The sequence below is a fragment of the Rhinoraja longicauda genome, chromosome 31 (assembly GCF_053455715.1).
Source record: "Rhinoraja longicauda isolate Sanriku21f chromosome 31, sRhiLon1.1, whole genome shotgun sequence".
In the NCBI taxonomy this organism is placed as follows: domain Eukaryota; kingdom Metazoa; phylum Chordata; class Chondrichthyes; order Rajiformes; family Arhynchobatidae; genus Rhinoraja; species Rhinoraja longicauda.
This window is the reverse complement of record NC_135983.1, coordinates 1,134,428-1,143,756: the sequence shown is the minus strand read 5'-3', so window position 1 is coordinate 1,143,756 and position 9,329 is coordinate 1,134,428. Positions and strand designations below refer to the sequence as shown.

Below are 9,329 nucleotides of genomic sequence, written 5' to 3'. Positions count from 1 at the left end.
TCTCCAGAGATGCTGCTTGTCCCGCTCAGTTACTCCAGCATTTTGTGGCAGATGCAGTATAATGTGGATAAATGTGAGGTTATCTACTTTGGTGGCAAGAACAGGAAAGCAGACTATTATCTGAATGGTGGCCGATTAGGAGAAGGGGAGATGCAACGAGACCTGGGTGTCGTGGTACACCAGTCATTGAAAGTAGGCATGCAGGTGCAGCAGGCAGTGAAGAAAGCGAATGGTATGTTGGCATTCATAGCGAGGGGATTTGAGTATAGGAGCAGGGAGGTTCTGCTGCAGTTGTACAGGGCATTGGTGAGACCACACCTGGAGTATTGCATACAGTTTTGGTCTCCTAATCTGAGGAAAGACATTCTTGCCATAGAGGGAGCACAGAGAAGGTTCACCAGATTGATTCCTGGGATGGCAGGACTTTCATATGAAGAAAGACTGGATAGACTCAGCTTGTACTTGCTGGAATTTAGAAGATTGAGGGGGGATCTTATAGAAACTTACAAAATTCTTAAGGGGTTGGACAGGCTAGATGCAGGAAGATTGTTCCCGATGTTGGGGAAGTCCAGAACAAGGGGGTCACAGTTTAAGGATAAGGGGGAAGTCTTTTAGGACCGAGATGAGAAAGTTTTTTTTCACACAGAGAGTGGTGAATCTGTGGAATTCTCTGCCACAGAAGGTAGTTGAGGCCAGTTCATTGGCTATATTTAAGAGGGAGTTAGATGTGGCCCTTGTGGCTAAAGGGATCAGGGGGTATGGAGAGAAGGCAGGTACGGGATACTGAGTTGGATGATCAGCCATGATCATATTGAATGGCGGTGCAGGCTCGAAGGGCCGAATGGCCTACTCCTGCACCTATTTTCTATGTTTCTGAATGAAAAAAGTTGCAAATCAGGTTCCTATTGATCCTTTCCCTGCTTATCTTAAACCTATGTCCTTAGGTTCTTGATTCCCTTACCCTGGGTAAAAGACGCAAGATGCCCATCTAGCTCGTTGAATTTGCTTTTACGGCCTGTTCATTTCTAAAGCTTTCCCTATTTATGTACTTGTCCAAGTGTGTTTTATATGCTGTTGTCATAGCTTCCTCCACTACCTCTACTGGCATCTCATGTCATATACCCACCACCCTCTGAGTGAAAGAGTTACCCCTCGGGTTCCTATTAAATCTGTCCCATCTCACTTTAAACCTATGTCGTCCAGTTGTTGATTCCTCTACCCTGTGTAAAAGACTGCGTTCAACCCTATCTATTCCTCTCATGGTCTTATACACCTTTATATGACCTTAATCATTATACACCTTAATCATCTCTTAGTCTACTGCACTCCAAAGGATGAAGTCCTAGCTTGCCCAATTTCGCATTATAGCTCTCATGTCCTGGCAAGATCCTCAAATCTTTTCTACACTCTTTCCAGCTTAATGACATTCTTTCTATTGTAGGGTGCCAAAACAAACATGATACTCCAAATGTAACCTCACCAGCATCTTGTACAACTGTAATAGAACATCCTAACCCTGACTGATGAAGGCCAATGTACCATAAGCCTTTTTTGCTGCCCTAGTGTTGCCACTTTAAGGTAACTATGTAATTGTACTATATCCCTCCGGTCTACAACAATCCCCAGGGCCTTGCCATTCATTGTGAAGATCCTGCCCGGGTTTGACATGCGTACATGGAACACCTCACACTTAAATGCATTAAACGCCATTAACCATGCCTCGGCCCACTTGCCCAGCTGATCAAGATCCTGCTATAAGTTTTGATAACCCTATTCACTGTCTGCGATACCCCCTACTTTAGTGTCAATCATAAACGTTGCTTAGTTTAGTTTAGAGATACAGCTCGGAAACAGGTCCTTCGGCCCACCGAGTTCACACTGACCAGCGATCTCCACACATTAACACTATCCCATACACGCTCGGGACAATTTACATTTATACCAAGCCAATTAACCTCTGAACCTGTACGTCTTTGGTGTGTGGGAGGAAACCGAAGATCTCGGGGAAATCAGATGCAGTCACTGGGAGAACGTACAAACTGTACAGATAGCACTCCGTACAGACAGTCTGGATCTAACATGGGTCTCTGGCACTGTAAGCACTGTAAGCCAGCAACTCTGCTGCTGCACCACCATGCTTGCAAATTCTCATCTAAATTGTTAATATAAATCACAAACAGCAATGGGCCTAGCCCTGATTCTTGAAGACACTTGGACAGATACGTGGATAGGAAAGGTTTGGAGGGATATGGGCCAAACGGGGGCATCTTGTTCAGCAAGGACAAGTTGGACCGAAGGGTCTGCTTTCATGTCGTATGACTCTGTGACATTATTTTAAAACATGTTACTATAAATTCCATTAAATCATCCATTTCCCTAATTACAACATAGATGCAGTTATCACTGCATGTTGCCCCATTATTGTCTTATTGCATACTACAATGGTCAGTTTTCACTTTTTTCTGTAATTTGTGATGTGAAAACAGTACTCGGTGCAAACGATAGTATTCTTACTGATTTCCAGCACCAGCAGTTTGGGTTATGACAAGGTAGATGGAGAAATAATGTTTTGTCCTGCCCTGATATCTAGTTTAGTTTATTGTCACATGTATCAATGTACAGTGAAATACTGTTTTGTTGCGTGCTATCCAATCAGCAGAAAGACAATACCATAATTACAATCGAGCCATCCACAGTGTACAGGTACTGGATAAAGGGAATAATGTTTAGTGCAAGATAAAGTCTGATTAAAGATAGTCTGAAGGTCTCCAATGAGGTAGATGGTAGCTCAGGCCCATTCTCTAGTTGTTGGTAGGATGCTTCAGTTGCCTGATAGCAGCTGGGAGGAACTTGTCCATGAATCTGGAGGTGTGCGTTTTCACACTTCCGTACCTCTTGCCTGATGACAGAAGGGAGAAGAGGGAGTGTCCAGGGTGAGACTTGTCCTTGATTATGTTGGTGGCCTTGGCGAGGCAGTGTGAAGTGTAGATGGAATCAATGGAAGGGAGGTTAGTTTAGTTTAGTTTAGAGATACTGCATAGAATCAGGCACTTCGGCCCGCCGACCAACAATCCCAGCACATTAACAATATCCCACACACACTAGGGACAATTTTTACATTTACCAAGCCAATTAACCTACAAACCTGTACGTCTTTGGAGTGTGGGAGGAAACCGAAGATCTCGGAGAAAACTCATGCAGGTTACGGGGAGAACGTATAAACTCCGTACAGACAGCACCCGTAGTCGGGATCAAACCATGGTGTCTGGCGCTGCATTCGCTGTAAGGCGGCAACTCTACCGCTTTGCCACCGCGACCGCCCTAGTTTGAGTGATGATCTTGGCTGCATCCACAACTCTCTGCAATTTCTTGCGGTCTTGGATGGAGCTGTTCCAAAACTATGCTGTGATGCATCCCGATAAAATGCTTTCTACGGCGCATTTATAGAGGTTGGTGAGAGTTGTTGGGGACATGCCGAACTTAGTAACATGGTGTCAGAACAACAACCTCTCCCTCAACCTCGCCTGTCAGCAAAACAAAGGAGCTAATTACCGACTTCATGAAGCATGGTGCAGGTCACCAACATAATCAAGGACAAGTCTCACCCTGGACACTCCCTCTTCTCCCTTCTGTCATCAGGCAAGAGGTACGGAAGTGTGAAAACGCACACCTCCAGATTCATGGACAAGTTCCTCCCAGCTGCTATCAGGCAACTGAAGCATCCTACCAACAACTAGAGAATGGGCCTGAGCTACCATCTACCTCATTGGAGACCTTCAGACTATCTTTAATCAGACTTTATCTTGCACTAAACATTATTCAGCATAAAGTCACAGAGCATATAGCACGAAAATGGGCCCCTCAATCCAACTCATCCATGCCAATCAGCTTGTTGAATTTGTTTGCGTTTGGCCTATACCCATCTAAACCTTACCCCATTTATGTACTTGTACAAGTGTCGTTCATACGTTATTATAAAAGCTTCCTCAACTCACTCCTCTCACAGCTCATTCCATATACACACCACTCTCTGAGTGAAAAAGAAACCACTTAGGTTCCTATTAAAGCTGTTCCTCTCATTTTAAACCTATGCCCTTCAGTTCTTGATTCCCCTACCCTAGGTAAAAGACTGCATTCATCCTATCAATTCATGGGCGGCACAGAGGTAGAAATGCTGCCTTACAGCGCCAGAGAGCTGGGTTGGATCCTGACTACAGGTGCTTGTCTGTACCGAGTTTGTATATTCTCCCTGTGACCTGCTTGGGTTTTCTCTGGGAAGCTCCAGTTTCCTCCCACACTCCAACAGGTTTGAAGGCTAATTGGCTTGGGATAAATCAAAGATACTAGAGGAGCAAGATAGACCCCTCGACTCTAAAAACTGTAGTAGGTCATGGGTACATTTCAGCGCCATTTTAGTAAGCAGATTCTGTGTGCTAGACTGGGCAGTGTTCACAACTCTGCGATTTCTTCGTATATAAAATGTTTGCGAACAATTATTTTTGTTCAACTTCTTGGATAAGTTGATAGTTGACATTTAAAACTATTTCTTGAAGAGTTGCTACTTCGTGATCTTTAAACTTTGGATGTTACTGATTGAATGTTTGCATTAGAGATCCACCCTGTATCTGGCCAATTGATATAAGAAAATAACTGCAGATGCTGGTACAAATCGATTTATTCACAAAATGCTGGAGTAACTCAGCAGGTCAGGCAGCATCTCGGGAGAGAAGGAATGGGTGACGTTTCGGGTCGAGACCCTTCTTCAGACTGATGTCGGGGGTGGGACAAAGGAAGGATATAGGTGGAGACAGGAAGATAGAGGGAGATCTGGGAAGGAGGAGGGGAAGGGAGGGACAGAGGAGCTATCTGAAGTTGGAGAAGTCAACGTTCATACCACCGGGCCGCAAACTGCCCAGGCGAAATATGAGGTGCTGCTCCTCCAATTTCCGGCGGGCCTCACTATGGCACTGGAGGAGGCCCATGACAGAGAGGTCAGACTGGGAATGGGAGGGGGAGTTGAAGTGCTGGGCCACCGGGAGATCAGTGGCGTTAATGCGGACCGAGCGCAGGTGTTCAGCGAAGCGATCGCCGAGCCTGCGCTTGGTTTCGCCGATATAGATGAGTTGACATCTAGAGCAGCGGATGCAATAGATGAGGTTGGAGGAGGTGCAGGTGAACCTCTGTCTCACCTGGAAAGAATGTTTGGGTCCTTTGATGGAGTTGAGGGGGGAGGTAAAGGGACAGGTGTTGCATCTCGTGCGGTTGCAAGGGAAAGTGCCCGGGGTTAGGGTGGTTTGGGTAGGAAGGGACGAGTGGACCAGGGAGTTGCGGAGGGAACGGTCTCTGCGGAATGCAGAGAGGGGAGGGGATGGGAAGATATGGCCAGTGGTGGGGTCCTGTTGTAGGTGACGGAAATGTTGGTGGATGATATGTTGATCATTTGGCCAATTGATCATTTTTAATGAACTGTTCTTTTTTCCTTTCAATGATAATTTTAATTTCACCTCCACGAGCTGTATCTCTTTTTGTTTTATTTTTAAAAGTCATGGAAGCAGAGATTAGGCATTTGCAAACTACTGTATCCACAATATAATTGAAAAGACATTTAACTTTATACTTAGAGCCACGAAAATTTGAATTGGTGAATTGATTAGTTAAAAACCCTTGACACCCACTAAAATGACCAATGCTGCCTGACGTGGTACAGAAGCATGAATCCAATTCAAATAGACACAGTGGTGGGGTAAATCACCGGGTCAGGCAGCATCTCTGGAGAAAAAGGATGGGTGATGTTTCAGGTTGGGACCCTTCTTCAGACAAGGGGCAGGAGAGGTGAAGAGCTGGTATAAATCAGGACCTGATCTTTTCATTGGTTAGCTGACATGCGAAACAGTGCAACCCTGTATATCTCGCACACAAAATGATGTAAATCTTACCATGAATGACAGAAATAAAAAGTGTTATCCTTGTTTATGTAGTTCATTTTTGAATGATGTCAATTTGAAGGGGGTTGGTGCAATATACTGCTAACCCACAAATGTGCCGTTATGAGATATTCACATTTGAAAAATCCATAAATCACAAAAAAAACAAGGTGCCTATGTTATTTGACCAACTTATCGGTTGAATTTAAATATGAAATTTTTACAGGTTGTTGGGTAGTGGGTAAGGATCGTGTTAATGCATGTAACTCATTTTTCACAAAAGGGAGGGTTAGCACTATATTGCACTGATCCCCTCAATGAAATCTTAAATTCAAAACTAAACTATGGTAATGTACGTTATTCATGTCTAAAGCTAGCACTTCTGTATCAGTGGAGGTATGTATGCATTACATTTTATTACACTAATATAGAATGAAACAAATGAAAAAATATTTTGACGTGTTCATAGTTATTTTATTCACAAAATTAGGATTTCTGGAAATAAGTTTGATGTCATTGATTGCGAATGTGTGTATATATGTATATACATACACCTCTCAGCACATGGCTCTCCCTATCATGATCACTGTTCTCTCACGTACATTTTATTAGTGCCTACCCACACACATTCGCAATCAGTGACATCAAACTTATTTCCAGAAACCCTAATATTGTGAATAAAATAACTATGAACACGTCAAGATATTTTTTCATTCTTTTCATTCTATATTAGTGTAATAGAGAGAGAGAGAGATTGAAAGAAAAAGTTTGCTAAACAAATAATTAGAGGAAATCTCAAGAAACTAGAGATATATATATGTGTTTGTGTATATATATGCATATTCCGTCAGGATAGTTTGTCTGTTTGTTTCTATGTTAATTGTTTTTGTAAAGCGCTTTGAGCATGTGATAAGGCGCTATATAAAATAAATGGATTATTATTATTATATACATCTATATACTAACACCCTCATTTGTTTGTTTGTTTGTTCCTGAACTACAGCCAAAACGGCACACGATAGTGTGACAATTTAGGCCCACCTTACTCATCGTCGTCCCTTTGGTGCTAATGGAAGAAGTTTCATTGAAATCGGTGTTATATTTTTTAAGTTATTCACATTTTAAAGTTTAAATATCTCCTAGGGAGGGAGGGAGGGAGGATAAGGGGGGTTGAGGGGGATGGAGAGGGGGAAGAGGGGAAGGGGGGGAGAGGGAGGGAGGGGGGAGGGGGGTGTTCTTGTCCCATTCAATCACCATGAGTCAAGCTGAAGCATAAATTCCTTATTGGGTGAATGCTCAGAGGATACAATACATCGTGATGTCGTCTCCATGCCTAGTTCCCTCTGACTCCCTGGTGGCTGAATCCTACCCTACCAACAGCTGGTTAGCATATAGAAAAACCCGGACTGGATCAGGAACTGGATATACATCATAGAGCACAAACACGATCAAATATATTTATTCACAAAATGCTGGAGTTACTCAGCAGGTCAGGCAGCATCTCGGGAGAGAAGGAATGGGTGACGTTCCGGGTCGAGACCCTTCTTCAGACTGATGTCAGGGGGGCGGGACAAAGGAAGGATATAGGTGGAGACAGGAAGATAGAGTTCCCAGATCTCCCTCTATCTTCCTGTCTCCAACCATATCCTTCCTTTGTCCCGCCCCCCTGACATCAGTCTGAAGAAGGGTCTCGACCCGAAACGTCACCCATTCCCTCTCTCCTAGATGCTGCCTGACCTGCTGAGTTACTCCAGCATTTTGTGAATAAATACCTTCGATTTGTACCAGCATCTGTAGTTATTTTCTTACAAACACGATCAAGTCAGTTTATATGACATCCTCCCTCCCTCTTAGAATTAAGCTTACGACTAACGATATATATATATAAACTACAACATCATAATAAACAGATGTAAGCACTAGAAACTACAATTACGCACCGGAAGATACACATATTACAAGCAACTAGAATGAGTAGTGTTAAATGTCAATGTCCGCTGTCAATATTTGACAAAGTCCCTGCACTTGGGGTTAGGCCTGCAGGTGCGTCCCACACGTGTACCGTACAAACCCACATTCTCTCCCCTCTCAGGAGACTTTACTGCCGGTACAGGTATAGATGATAGTGGTTTAATTGGGGACTTGGGTTCATATCCCACTTCTGACACCATGTTCTTGTCCCATTCAATCACCATGAGTCAAGCTGAAGCATAATTTCTTTATTGCGTGAATGCTCAGAGGATACAATACATCGTGCTGTCATCTCCATGACTAGCTCCCTGGTGGCTGAATCCTACCCTTCTGGAGCTGTGACTGTGGCTGTGGCCGGGCGATTGTAGTCACTGCTGCTGCTCTTGTTCCTGACTCACTGCTGTTCACCTGCTCTCCACATCCCAGCTGGACAAGTCGACGGATAAGTGAGTCAGGAAGTCGTGATGGCATTTAAAGATGCTGGCAAAGCACCTGTAGAACAGGAGGTTGCAATCCATCGCATTTGAATCACTTTGACCAGCCAGAATGTGAAATCACTTGAGAAAGTTTGTGTTGATCTAATTCGTGGTGCCTAAGAGAAGAACCTAAAAGTCAAAGGACCTGTTCGCATGCCCACCAAGACTCTGCTTATCACAACAAGAAGGACTCCTTGTGGTGAAGGTTCCAAAACCTGGGATCCTTTCCAATTGCGGATCCACATAGCCTAATTGATTTGCACAGTCCATCTGAAATTGTGAAACAGATCACCTCCATCAGTATTGAACGTGGTGTTGAGGTAGAGGTTACTATTGCCGATGCTTAAAAAATGTCTATGGAAATGCAATAAAAAAATAAAACCCTAAAAAAACAGCTGGTTAGCATATAGAAATACCCGGACTGGATCAGGAACGGGATATACATCATAGAGCACAGACACGATCAAGTCAGTTAATATGACTGATCCACAGAGGGGGAAAGGGGGGGGGGAGGGAGAGGGGAGGGGGGGAGAGGGGAGGGGGGGAGGGACAGGGGAGGGGGGGGAGGGGGAGAAGAGGGTGCTGTACCAATGCAGGAGAGGTTTTGGCCCAACGGGTCCACTTGGCCTAGTAAACCATAAATGTCGAATTGCCTTTATGGTTTATGTACATCATGTGAAAAATAAGATGAAGAGAGAAATAGAGCGTTGCTTTAAATCAAAGTTGCTTCTGATCCATGAGAAGGAACTTTGAGATCTATTTATCTCTATCTTGCCTCTCACACACAAACACACACACACACAAACACACATTCATTATATATATATAAGTTACATTTGTGCAGAGTGTGTGTTTGAGCAATACAAGGGAAAGTGCACAAAAGAGGGTTGGGGAGGAAGGATGGGAGGGAAATGGGCAGAAACAGTAAGAAATAATAAAATCAGAGAAATTAAGCAGG

General features: G+C 43.8%; 1 pseudogene; it reads left to right on the top strand.

Moving 5' to 3' along the window:
- The first annotated feature begins 8,346 nt into the window (after positions 1-8,346).
- On the top strand, positions 8,347-8,718 carry LOC144608345 (small ribosomal subunit protein uS10 pseudogene; annotated as a pseudogene).
- The last annotated feature ends 611 nt before the right edge of the window (positions 8,719-9,329 follow it).